General features: G+C 39.3%; 1 long non-coding RNA gene across 1 annotated transcript in view; it reads right to left on the reverse strand.

Annotated features, from left to right (window-relative positions):
• Positions 1-12210, reverse strand: part of LOC121866130 — a 36761-nt gene extending 24551 nt beyond the window's left edge. The window contains exon 1 of the long non-coding RNA XR_006088896.1: positions 12098-12210. This is a non-coding gene — a long non-coding RNA (uncharacterized LOC121866130). The remainder of the gene's footprint in view (positions 1-12097) is intronic.
• Between the last annotated feature and the right edge of the window lie 1623 nt (positions 12211-13833).

Raw genomic sequence — 13833 nt, forward strand, 5'->3', positions numbered from 1 at the left:
ATCTATTTTAGAAATTGGCAGAATGTTGCATCTTGAAATGTGATTGGTGGGATCATCTAATTTGGAAAGTGTAATTGGTAAATACGAGTTTCATTAATATTGAATTAAACCAACTTCTACCTCCCCATTCAAGTACAGCACAGATCCGTATTGATAGATGAAATGATATCAGCTCTCGAAACAGATCTAGTTTGAGAATTAGGGGGAAAGGGAAAAATGTGAAGAAGAGCGAAGACTGGAATCATCAGCATAATAAAGGATAGAATTAGTCGTAGAGTGAAGTAAATCATTTATAAAAAGAAGGAAAAGAGTACCTGTGCCTGTAGGTGAAAGAACAGAACCCTGCGGAACACCACTAGTGGTAGAAAAAGAGCGAGAGGTCGATCCCTAGACAACAACTTCTATGGATCGGTTCTCTAGGAAGCTAGAAATTAGAGAACAAAGTGGGGGAGAGAAACCATAAGACGGAAGTTTAGAAAGCAAAGTCTTGTGCCATACCCTGCCAAATGCTTTGGAGATGTCGAGGGCCACAATGAATGTTTCCCATAATCCCTAAGAGAGGATGACTAAAGAAGGGTGCAGTAAGAGAGCTGATCACCAGAAGATCTTGCCTGGCGAAAGCCATACTGGTGATCCGACAAAAGACAAAAGCGTTCAAGGTGACGATAGTTAGAGGGATTAGAATGGTCATTCTTCTTCGGGATGGGTTGAACCAAGGCATGCTTCTAAGAAAAAGGAAAAGTTTAAGCTTTGAGGCAAAGGCAAAAGAAGCAAGCAAGCACAAGGGCTAGAATTGCAGCAGACTCCCTCAGAACCCGAGGGGGTATTCTGTCCGGTCCATGCGCCTTACTCACATCCAACCTGGATAACACACCAGCAACCCTACGAGTGGAGATTATAGGAAAGTGCATAGGTTTAGTAGGAGGGATAGATTTGGATATCGTCTAAGGTGGCGTTAGAGGAGAATAAGGTGCCAAACAGATTGGCTTTATCAGGGGGAGAGTTGGCTACAGAGTTATCAGGTCAGAAGAGAGGAGGAAAAGAAGGAATGCAGAAGTTATTACAGATGTTTTTGGTTAAGGACCAGAAGGATTTACTAAAGATAAGTTAGTCAGGACAGCGGTCTTTCTTTTTATAAAATTCCGCTTGGTTCTACGAAGAATAGCCTTACAACGGTTCCTAGATGTAAGGAAAGAGAAGTGGGTAAATAGGAGAAGGAGATAGTTTCATAACTTGATACGCCCTATCTCTCTCCCTACATGCAAGAGAACAGGAGCGATCAAACCATGATTGTAAAGTAAAAGTTTTGGTAGAATATGGGATAAATGCACTCATACCACAACGTATAACCCCAACAATTCTGTCAGCACATACCGAGGCATCCCGAGTGGAAAAGCAACATTCATCCCAAGGAAAGTCGGAGAAGAATTCTCGCAAGGATTGCCAGTTTGCCCTCCAATAGGGCCATAGTTGGCGTTTAGAGGGGGGTGGGGGAAATGGTCGTGCCCAGTTTGATTTAATAGAAATAATATTGTGATAAGAAGATCCTAAGGGGGCAGAAATTGAGTATGAATAGTGTGAGGGGTTAGAGGTATAACAAAGATCAAGAATATTAGTCAGTTGATCGTGTCGATCAGGAACACGTGTCGGGTGTTTAATTTTATTTGTTCCAAATCATTAAGTAAGGAAAAATAGAGTGCCTCAGTTCCACCTGGGTAATCCCTTGCAGAGCCAAGCCACTCTCTGTGATGTACATTGAAATCCCCTAGGTAGAGGATTTCGATGTTGGGGTGTGTGGATAGCAATGTCTTATGGCAAGAAGTGAGATACTCAAAGAGTTCCAAATAGTTGGTGGAGTTGGGAGAACAGTATAGGAAAGAAAGAAAAATAGTCATAGTTGGTAGAGATATTTTGAGCCAGATGACATCATAAAGAAAAGATTCAAGATCCATGAGTCGAGTTATAGGTGTACGTGTGTTGAAGTAGGTGCATACACCTCCCTTAGAATGGAAAGAGGTATAAAGGTTGTAGTTGGAGACTTAAAAAGGTTTTGGTGAAGCTGCTTTGGTCAGTTGAAGTTCAGATAGTAGTAAGAGGTCAAGGGAAGAGGTTAATAGATGGGAATACAGTCTCTCCTCAATTTACGACATATTCGACTTACGACAACCCGGACATACGACGGCCATGGTCATATAAAATATTTTTCACGTTTCGTATTTTCGAGTACCGACTTTTGGTCGTAATGTGACGCCGTACGATAGTGTGGGCTGGGCCGCCTAGTGGTGTACAGCATCCACGCCATAGCCCGCTCAGTTGGTGTTTGGCCATCGTTGTTGTTAGTGATCGCCCTGTGTACTGACAAAATTTTCGTCTGTAATTCCCTTTAAAATGGCTGGCAAGCGTAAAAGTGAGAGTTCTCGTGGTGCTGAGAAGAAAAAGAGACAGTCAATTACTTTTGAGATGAAAATGAAAATAATAATGCAATATGAAAATGGAAAAACGGTAGCAACCTTACACGAGACCTTGGCTTCTCTCACTCGACGATATCAACAATTTTGAAGGACAAGGAACGAATTTGTGAGGTAGTGAAAGTATCAGCACCTATAAAGGGAACAATAATAATGAAAAAGAGACAAGGTCCTCTTCATGAGATGGAGAAATTACTAGGTGATGTGACTGGAAGATCAGCTGCAAAAGCATGTACCCTTTAGCCTTCTAACCTTACAGGCTAAGGCAAAAAGCCTTTTTTTTTAAAACCTGAAAGAGCAGGCAGGAGATGAGTGCGACCAAAACTTCACAGCAAGTCATGGGTGGTTCCAAAGGTTTAAGAAACGTTACAATTTGCACAGTGTAAAGGTGAGTGGAGAGGCAGCAAGTGCTGATGTGGGTGCTGCCGAAGCTTTTGAGGAGCTAGATCGTGTCATCATGGAGGGAAATCATTTGCCTGAGCAGATATTTAATGTGGATGAAACTTGCTATTCTGGAAGCGCATGCCAGAACGGACATACATCCACAAAGAGGCGAAAACCATGCCAGGATTCAAGGCATTCAAGGACCGAATCACACTTCTGTTGGGGGGGAATGTAGCTGGTTTCAAGGTAAAACCCTTCATGATATACCATTCAGAGAACCCAAGGGCTTTTAAAAATGTCAGCAAGCACGCACTGCCAGTGTTTTATAGCAGTAATAAGAAAGCATGGATGACCCTAGCACTGTTTGAGGATTGGTTCCTCAGTTGTTTCATTCCACGAGCATTGTCTGCAACAAAGGGTTGCCTTCAAGATTTTATTAATCTTACATAATGCTCCGGGACACCCACCATACCTGGACGACCTGCACCCTGATGTTAAGGTAGTCTACCTTCCACCTAACACTACCTCTATCATCCAACCCATGGATCAAGGTGCTATTGCTGCTTTAAAAGCGTATTATTTACATACGACCTTTGCTCAGGCTATTGCTGCTACTGAAGGTGAGAAAACGCTCAGAGAGTTTTGGAAGGACTACAACATTTTGCAATGTACAAAGAACATAGCTGCAGCATGGGATGAGGTTACAGGTTAGTGAATGAATAGAATATGGAAAAAGGTCCTGAAAAGATATGTGAACAGTTTCAAAGGATTTAATGAAGAAGAAGCAATTTCTGAGATTAGTAACAAGATAGTGCAGATGGGTCAAGAGCTGGAGTTAGAAATTGATAATGAAGATGTTGAGCAGTTGGTGGAAAGTGTAGCAGAAGAGTTAAGTAACGAGGATCTTACTGAACTGGAGGCACAGAAATTTGCAGAGGAAGAAGAGACAAAATGTAAAAGAAGAACCTGCACCCCCCAAAAAGTTTTCAGCGAAACAAATGACAGAGGCATTTGCTACTATTAATAAGGGGATGCAAATGTTTGAAGAAATGGATCAAAATGTTGAGCGTTTTGCAAAAGTTGACAGACTGATCCAAGATGCACTTGCTTGCTACAGGGAGATTTACAATGAAAAGAAAAGGCAAACTGTGCAGTCTAAATTGGGCATTTTTTAAGAAGTCCACCACTGCTGTCTCCTCACGCCCCACCACTGCCTCTTCACTTCCTAAAGATGATCCAATACATTTAACAAGCAAGTATGTTAGCCTGTCTGAAGAAAGTGAACTTGATGACCCAACTAGCCCTGTCTCTTCCTCTGCTTCATCCAATTAATGTAGTCTTGCTTAATTAAAAAATTATTGAGGCCCCGTGTGCATTCAGTTGACTACATTAAAGGTAAGTGCACAGTAACACTTTATTCATTTTTCATTATTGATTACTTTGACTGTACTGTATTTCATTTTAGAATTTCTATATATTATTTTTTCCCTTTCGACTTATGACCAATTCAACTTGCGACCTGGTCGTTGGGAGGGAACCCCGTCGTAAGTCGAGGAGAGACTGTATACATTTCTTTGCAAATGTTATTCGTGGATTTGGCTATTTGTGGCTATTTTGAGAACCTAACCCCTGCGAATTTGAAGGGCATGCTGTACATACATTTATAATATGATTTAGTTTTTGTTAATTTCCTTCAAAATGCTGATTAAGGATGTGAAATTGAAAAGTCATAATTTTCATAGTTAGTTGTGTTAATGACTCTTAAAATACTGTCCAGTGGGTTTAAGTACTATGCTGTACTTATTATTCACTTCCTTTAAGTTTTGAATGTTACTTTAACCCTTAAAGCCTGGGTGATGCTCATGTATGTCCATCTTAGTGTCCCTGGGTGTCGTTTCTCTAAGTCCTTAATCTTTGCAGCATACAGTAGCTTGAATGTCCAGGCGGGACAAAGTATTTGTAAATGATATTTATTTACGTGGCAACTCAACTCGCGTGTAATCTTTGTCTCATGTCTAGTAGTCCAGTTACCCACCAGCTATCATGATGGATGCACGTCCTTCAATGTCTCATGACCCGCCTCGCTCCTCCACACCATTGACAGCTGTGCTATCCATCTAGAGTTGCTTGATTTGAGTAGCATTGATACAATATCGGGTGGCAAAGACCTTGACAGAGAGGAAACAGACCCAGACGATGTCGAGTTTGAGGAGGCCAGCAGGGAGGACAGTGATACAGACAATGGCGCTCACTCCCCCCTCCCCAGACTGCCACCCACCTTCTCATCGAAGTCGTGGTCATGGGCGTTATGGTGGCCGTGGACGTAGGGGACCACACGCACTCCATCTCCAACAATATGCTTGGAGTGACTGCACTGATTTTATTCCTAAAATACCAATTTTCAACTGTTGGTTAACCCTTATGCCCCGGGTGACGTTCCAGAATGCACACCCTTTCCCGCCACTGTTTAAATGCCCAGCACGGGTTGTCAAGTCCCATGTGACTATTTGCCTGTCACGCCACACCTCGGCCACAGGAATGCTTCCTGAACATAATTATCTACTTTTGTTTATTTCATTTTCATTGTTCGTCCATTTTATCATGTTGTATCAAAGTAATATTGCTAAAAGTAGTGAAGTTGTATTGTACAGTAGTTTAGTATTATTGGAAAATAATGCTATGATTATGTTATAAACGTATTTATTTGTGGAATTATTATTATTTTATGTATTACTTGCTATACCAAACACAAAGACAGCCAGAGAGCTGGCGACAGACTGCTGTGTATTGCCAAGCACTTTTTATGAAAAATAACGCAAAAAAAATTAAAAATCTAAATGAATTATTTATAGGAGATAAGTAAAGCCACTTCTCGACTTATGACAGGGTTAGGGACCCAAATCCAGGTCGTAAGTCGAAAATGCGAAGATAATATACAGTCCGCCCTTAACATACGCGGGTTCAGCATACACGGATTTGCAAATACGCAGATTGCCCCGCCGGAGGAATATTCTGTACATTGAAGTAATTGAAGTACATTCAAATTGCGCGCCATTCAACTCGGGCGCGGCACCGAACACGGGACACCGCCCGCTCCCGCAACATCACACACACACGCATAGCTCTCCCTCACTCAGTCAGTCTCGCTGTAACCACGCTTGTGTTGACATCAGCATTGTAGTCGCAAAAATATTACATTTCCGTGAATGTATTATATCAAGCACAGTATGAATAGAATATCACTAATATAAGAGTATTTTAACCGAAAACTACTAAAAAAACGAGTAACATATCTTGAACATCGGAAGGTTAGGTAAAGTCTTTTGTTTTCATGTAGTTTATCCAAATTTACATTGAAATGCATTACGTTTCAGCAAAACCACTATTTATTTCTGAGAATATGGAAATGTAATATTTTGTTGAAATGACGTACGTATTACAGTGGAAAGTGACGAAAGCAATGACTCGCTTTCTTTCATTCAAAAGATGTAACCGTAATCGCTTTTCGAATGGTTTTCAGTTAAAAAACTGTTGTATTACAATAATATTCTATCCTAATTCACTTGTGATGCAACAGTTTTTTTAACTGAAAACCATTCGAAAAGCGATTACGGTAACATCTTTTGAACGAAAGAAAGCGAAAGTCATTGTTTTCGTCACGATTTTATCCCACTTTCCACTGTAATACGTACGTCATTTCAGCAAAAATATTACATTTCCGTGAATGTAGTATATCAAGCACAGTATGAATATAATATCATTGTAATATAACAGTATTTTAACCGAAAACTAATAAAAAAAATGAGTAACATCTCTTGAACATTGGAAGGTTAGGTAAAGTCTTTTGTTTTCGTCATATATTTTATCCTATTTTACATTGAAATACATCACGTTTCAGCAAAACTACTATTTATTTCTGAGAATATATTCATTCAGGCACAGTTTAGGTAAAATATACATGTGCTGCAACATTTTTTTAATTGAAACGATTCGCAAAACACGTACCCTCTGGCCCTGTTCAAGGAGAAGACTGGGAGGAGCTGTTTGGTGCTTAAGACGATGATAAGGAAAATGATTTTGATGGATTTTAATGAAAATATTCAGAAAGACCCTGGCACTGTCAAGGAAAGTGGCTGCTGAAGGCTTCCAGGACATGGCAGAGGACGAGATTAGGGAGCTAATTGAAGAGCACGACACTGAGCTGACCGAGGAGGATCTACAGGAGTTAGTAGACTCAGGCAAGGAAGAGGAAGCGAAAGGGAAAAAGGATGAGGAAGAGGAAGAGCACCAAGAAATAATGTTGGAGAAGTTGGGGGAGATGACCAGGAATATTGAGGCACTGAAAAACCTGGCCTATAGTATGGACCCTCCATGGTGCATGCCCTGAAATTCATGCGAGGGATGGATGACGTTTTCGCTCCATACAAAAACATGATGGAAGAAATGAATGAAAGAGATGACAACTCCCCATCACCATGTTCTTTGATCACCGCAGGAGAGATTTAACACCATCAATCACTGGCGGCAGTGAGGAAGCAGCTGAATCCACCGTCGCCCCCACTTCACCACCCGTTATGGAATTGAGTGACGATGAGCCCGATGACCCCCGTCCTGTCGCCGAGGATAGGAACTGTACAGTAAAGTGAAATTTTTATCTCTTTTTTTTTAATAGCTTTTCTTCCCATGTTTATTGTTTGTAAAAATGCACAGCACAGTACAGTTCAGTACTGTACATAGGAAGTGGAGGTGCAGTTATTCACAAAACATTTGTGTTTGTTGTCGGCAGTAGTGACGGTGAGGAGGTGGAGGAGGCGCAGGAGGGAGCGGAGGGAGCGAGTTGGGAGGAGTGGTGACCTTGGACGCGGGAGCAGGGACGAGATGCCAGCCAGTACATTACGGGTGTATTAATTGTTTTTATAGCTATTTTTGCATTTTAATATTAAATACTGTACATTACGTTTCAACAAAACTACCATTTATTTCTGAGAACATGGAAATGTAATATTTTTGCTGAAATGATGTACATATTACAGTGGAAAGTGGGATAAAATTGTGACGAAAGCAATGACTTTCTCTTTCTTTCGTTCAAAGATGTTACCGTAATCGCTTTTCGAATGGTTTTCAGTTGTGGGATTATAAGGCTAATGATAGGCTAGAATATTATTGTAATACAGTACGAGTACAACAGTTTTTTAACTGAAAACCATTCGAAAGCGATTACGGTAAAATCTTTTGAATTACGAAAGAAAGCGAAAGTCATTGTTTTCGTCATGATTTTATCCCACTTTCCACTGTTATATGTTCGTCATTCCAGCAAAAATATAACATTTCTATATTTATTTCTGAGAATACGTATATTCATTCAGTCACAGTTAAGGTAAAATATACTCGTGATGTAATATTTTAATGAAAATGCGGTATCGTAGTTTTCTTTTGTTTCAAATTTAATTAACAAAGATTGATGTATCAAATGTAATGAACAAAAATTTATGTCCAGTATCTATAAATAAACTTTAATAAATGAATACTTTATGTTTTACATCGTCCTGTGCTACCATACCATGGATTTGGCTACTTTGGGCTTGCTATGATGACGCAAGAGATCTGCCCTGGCAACTGTACCGACATTCACAGCTGGTGGTGCGTTGGTGCATCGTTTCCATTGTTTACTGGTAGTTACTGGTAAATATTTTTCAACCTAACGAAACTATTACCCGTTTAGAGGTCGACCCCCAATTTTTTGCCAAATAATTTGGTTTTAAAAACTCGAACTACACACAGGTATATACGGTAAATAAGGACATGGGGGGGGGCCAGGGATTTTTAACATCCAAGGGTATCTCTGTTACGTAACCCCCGCATATGTTAAGGGCCGACTGTATAGAAAATCTAAAATGGGTGTCTCTTTTTCTTCTCAGTACCACAAAACTCTCACTTTTAAGCATGCCAGCCATTTTAAAGGGAATTACAAACGAAAATTTTGTCAATACACAGAGCAATCACTAACGTCGGGACTCGAAAATACGTAATTTGAAAACATTTTGGAACGACTGGGGCGGTCGTATGTCTGGGTTGTTGTAAGTCGAGTAGGTCATAAGTCGAGGAGTAAGCTGTATTATGATCAGTAAATATATGCATTATTGGCCATTTCGGACACAAAGGCAGGCTAAAAATAGCCCTCTTATCTCCCTGCCTCTTAAGTGTGGTCAGAAGGAAGCTTCTTGGAAAATAACTTCTTTTGTTTGTTTATTGTCATTGTTTGTCTATTTTATCATGTTGTATCAAAGTAATATTAATAAAAGTTGTGTGTGTGTGTCGCTGAGAACTTCTTATGAAGAGTAATGCAAATAAAATAGTCTAAATGAATTATTTATAGGGAATAAGTACTGTATTATGATCAGTAAATAAATGCATTATTGGCCAACTCGGACACAAAGGCAAGTTGGAAAATGGCCCCTACGTGCGTAGTGACAGCAAGCGCTCGATGCCAGAAAAAAAAATCCCCTTATTTGTCTCGTCACTGAGGCACCACGGAAGAATATAGAGGGGCAATGTATAGTTTTTCTTGAGTCTTTTTTACTGTTTTATCATTTATAAAGGTTAAAAATTATTTTTGGAAAAGTTAAGTTTTCTCATTTTACCCCGCGTTGGGGGTATGGCTAGCAGCACCGTATCCCGGGGCATAAGGGTTAAAAAAATTATTTTTATTTTTTTGCTGAAATAAGCCCACACAGTGGGTCCAGTGGGTCTTACATCACCTGGGGCATAAAGGTTATACTACAGTACTATATGTGAATTTCCAATTTTACGACAAATTGGAAGTTTTGGTCTCTCATATGCACAACTTCCCATACTAGAACTTCAAGAACCTTCCACAGTTTTTGAGATAAGCCACAAAGATAATTTTCAGCATGTGACTTCTGTGCAGGCGGTTATAAGTCTAGGACATGTGCAAATGAGACCTCACCCTATTGTACAAATTGTTCCACTCTTGCAGTACCACCTGAGTCAAGTCAGTCATTTTGTGCCAAGTAAAGATTGCCCTAAGATAACTTCACATTGTAAAAACCTAATTGTGAACACCAACTATACTCATTCAAAAAAACTTGTAGTGCCTTCTTTGGGCCTATTAAGAATGTCTGCTTAATATCTGTGCGATCCAAAACAAAATGTGTCATGTTAACAAGTTTATCAAGGAATTCAGCTTGGATATCCTCTGAGTAACTGAAACATGGTTAATATGAATCAGACATCAACATTATATTGTACATAGTGCTCTTCCTAAGACACATTCTCTTGTTTATGTTCCCAGACCTGCTGCAGGAGCTCCAGGTGGTGGAGTGGCACTGATTTATTCTGTGGCTCTGCTCAACATCAGATGATTAGTACAGGTTGTACCTCTCTAGTCCGGCATTCTGTGGTCCGGAAACTCCCGTGGTCTGGAACGATTTTAGTTTGTCCAATAGGTAGATAGGCAGCTTTTTTTTTTTTTTTTTTTTCCTTATCTGAATTATTATTATTATTACAGGAGTATTAAATTTTTGCCCCTCAGGCCCCAATGTGGGTCAGTGACCTATGCCCGGGTGGGCTAATCCCCTTAAAAAAAAAAAAAAGCCGCGGGAAATTAAGGTTTGTTTACATCCGGCAGTTCGGCTGCTCTCTCTCTCTGCTTGTCTATACAGAGTACAACATTTAACCCTTCAATATATATGAGCAGTAAATAAGTGTTGCTTTCATATTCTTATGTAGAGTAATGACGATATATTTTCACATGTGCGCACTTACATACGAGCAGTCTCACTTTTTTTTTTACCATTAATGGTTAGCTACTTATATTGTTCCATTTATTAACATTAAATAACATTACAGGTACTTCAAGCAACCATATTCATTTTTTACATTAATTTTACTACAGCTAAACTCAGGGTCTTATTTTCTTCAGTTTTATATGTAGAACCAATCAGTCACTGGTTTCGTAAGCTTTAACATAAACAATGCCGGCAGCCGTCTCGTCTCCTCTAATATTCCACGTATTATTAATAAATTGTATTGTTAATTTTGCACACACGTACATTAATTCAATAAAAACAAATTCAGAAACATTAATTAAAATATATATGAACAGTAAATAAGTGTTGCTTTCATATTCTTATGTAAAGTAATGACGATATGTTTTCACGTGTGCGCATGCGCACTTACATATGCGATCTCTCTTTTTCTTTACCATTATCGTTAGCTACTTCTATTGTTCCATTTATTAACATTAAATAACATTACTTAAAACAACCATATTAATTTTACTACAGCTACAACCAAGGTCTTATTTTCTTCAGTTTTATATGTAGAACCAGTCAGTCACTGGTTTTGTAATCAACGAAAACAATGCTGTGTCATTTCCTCATGTGTTTTAATTTTCTACGTATTATTAATGAATTGTATTGCTCATTTTGCACACATAAACATTAATTCAATAAAAAAGACATTCAGTAATAAACAATAATGAATCTTTTGTACATAAGAGAAATGACGCTGTTTACACGATTATGCACGTCGTCTGCACGTTGGCGGGCCGTTCAAACCCGTCGAAATTCAAGTTTCCGCCGTCAAAATTTTTATTTATTTATTTTTTTGTGTGTTCCAATAAAATACGTTAAGAATTAAAAACTCGCGAAATTTGAGAAGCTACTATACGACATTTAACCCTTCAATATGTCTTCAAAGAGACCATGACGCAGAGAAAGTGGTGCTAGTGCTTCCAGGCATAAGCACAAGTCACTATCTATCCAGGAAAAGGGTGAATTTCCATGGTCCGGCAATTTCCATGGTCCGGCACCGGTCAGGTCCCGAGGTTGCCGGACTAGAGAGGTACAACCTGTAGTAACTGTTTTTTTTTCCTTTGAATTTATGGAGGCATTAATAAATCTTCAATGCCAACTCATTAAGATTGCTGCTGTTTATGGTTTGGGTCATAGATACATATATGGGTTTCATGGATGAATTTGGCTTGTTTCTTGAAACTCAGGAAAAACCGGAGAACAGTTGATTTATGGTGACTTTAATTATTGGGCTGACAACCCATCTCTGAAACCTTTTTTCTTTGAGTTCTTGGAAAATCTCAGTTTAAAAAAAATTGTGAATCATGTGTCATGTCCAACACATCTTTCTGGACAAACTCTAGACCTAGTTTTGTCTTTGCTGATTGCTAAGGTACGAATATTATTTGTCACTGGACAGTATAATCTTACCAACTGATCCAGCACCAGTGTAGGCGATGAGACAGCGTCCTGTTGACAGTTCCCACAACTTGACAACACTGTCTAAGCCTGAGGACAGGATGTACTAGAAAAAAGATAAGTATTTTATCAAAATATGAAATCATACATAGTTCACTATAAATAATACATTCTTAACCCATAGAATACAGTTTTTTTTTTTTTTTTTTTTTTTTACAAAACTAGACATGAATGCATAAGTCTCAAAATTGATACACTAAATCCTTTATCTACTTTTTTTTTGTGCTGTAAGGAAAATGAAAATGAATGTGTGAAACTGAGTGACTCGAGTGTGTAGCAGGGGAAGAAGGAGGAGCTAGAGGTGAGGGAGGTGGTACAAGGCTGCCAATAATATGTTTTCAAATTTATACTTCACAAACACATTTCTCATTGAACTACACTTCCCTAGTGTACCACATGAAGTACAGTACAGTAAACCCTCGATAACTTGGCATGGATATGGTCTCGGAATGTTTTAGTACAGTAAAACTCGGGAAATGCCAAGAGGTGTAAAATTATCTGGGAAAATCTCGGCATATCTGGCTACCTTCAACACCTACCATGCATCTGTGTCACCAACTCAATGATTCACTCTTTGCCTGCAGTGCTGGTAAGTATTACGTTTTTCCATTTAGTAATTACATGTACACAAACAGTACAGAGCTGCCTCACTTATCGCAAAGGTTACGGGCATGAAACCCGTTGCAAATATCGAAATTGCGAATAGCGGAGCAATTTCTCCCATAATAAATAATGTAAATAGGGGGGATACGGGCATCGCGGTGGTCATGGCCGTCAGATTTTAACACTTGTTTTACTCAATACATATACTGTAGAACATAAAATAAATAAAGAAACAAGGGCATAATATCAAATAAACATCAATAACAAACACTTTGAGTTTTTAGGTGTACAGTGGTCCCTAGGTTAACGAACACAATTCGTTCCAGAAGGTCGTTCGTAAACCGAAACCATTGTTTCAATGGGATTTTGGGTAATTGGTTCCAGCTCACCGAAAATTACATACAACGTAAAAAAAATGCAGTAAAGTACACTTACTTTGAGGTATGTATGTAGAAGGCTCCTGGTTGTTGATGATGATGATGATGATGATGATGGGAATTAGAAGTGGGGGTGGAAGAGAAATCACCCCATGCTTCATGCCGTCATTTCACCCATAAAATTTTAAGTTCACTAGGTGTAATTCAAGATTATTTTCTTTAAATCAACACTGCACTACACTATATATTGTCAATATGTTAAATAAATTTCAGAATAACCAATAATTGTACAGTATAGTCTGCATTTACGCGGTGTTTGTTTACGTGTTTGGTCATTTACACGGTGCCTTGCCAGAATGAAATGTTTGAATTACGCGGTAAATTTCATCATTCACGCGGTGAGCAGCTGGAGAGGTCCAAGCCCTGCGCCATTTTGTATTCACGCAGTCCATGCTTGACCATACGCGGGACGCGGCGCGGGTGTGGGTGCGCAGTATGTCGCTGTTGCGTTATCGCTGACATCATATGACGTATCGGACTGTAATTGGGCCACGCATCCTTACATTCCTCCCCCGCTAGCTGAGATTGGTTTAATGTAATATGACGTGGCCAGCCACGGGTGAGGAGAAGCTACTGACCTAGCTGGGCCAGTCGCATTATTCTCAGTCACCGCGTATATTACTCTCTCTTGTGCCCACTAATCTGTTC

The sequence above is a fragment of the Homarus americanus genome, unplaced genomic scaffold (genome assembly GCF_018991925.1).
Source record: "Homarus americanus isolate GMGI-L3 unplaced genomic scaffold, GMGI_Hamer_2.0 scaffold36543, whole genome shotgun sequence".
Lineage (NCBI taxonomy): Eukaryota > Metazoa > Arthropoda > Malacostraca > Decapoda > Nephropidae > Homarus > Homarus americanus.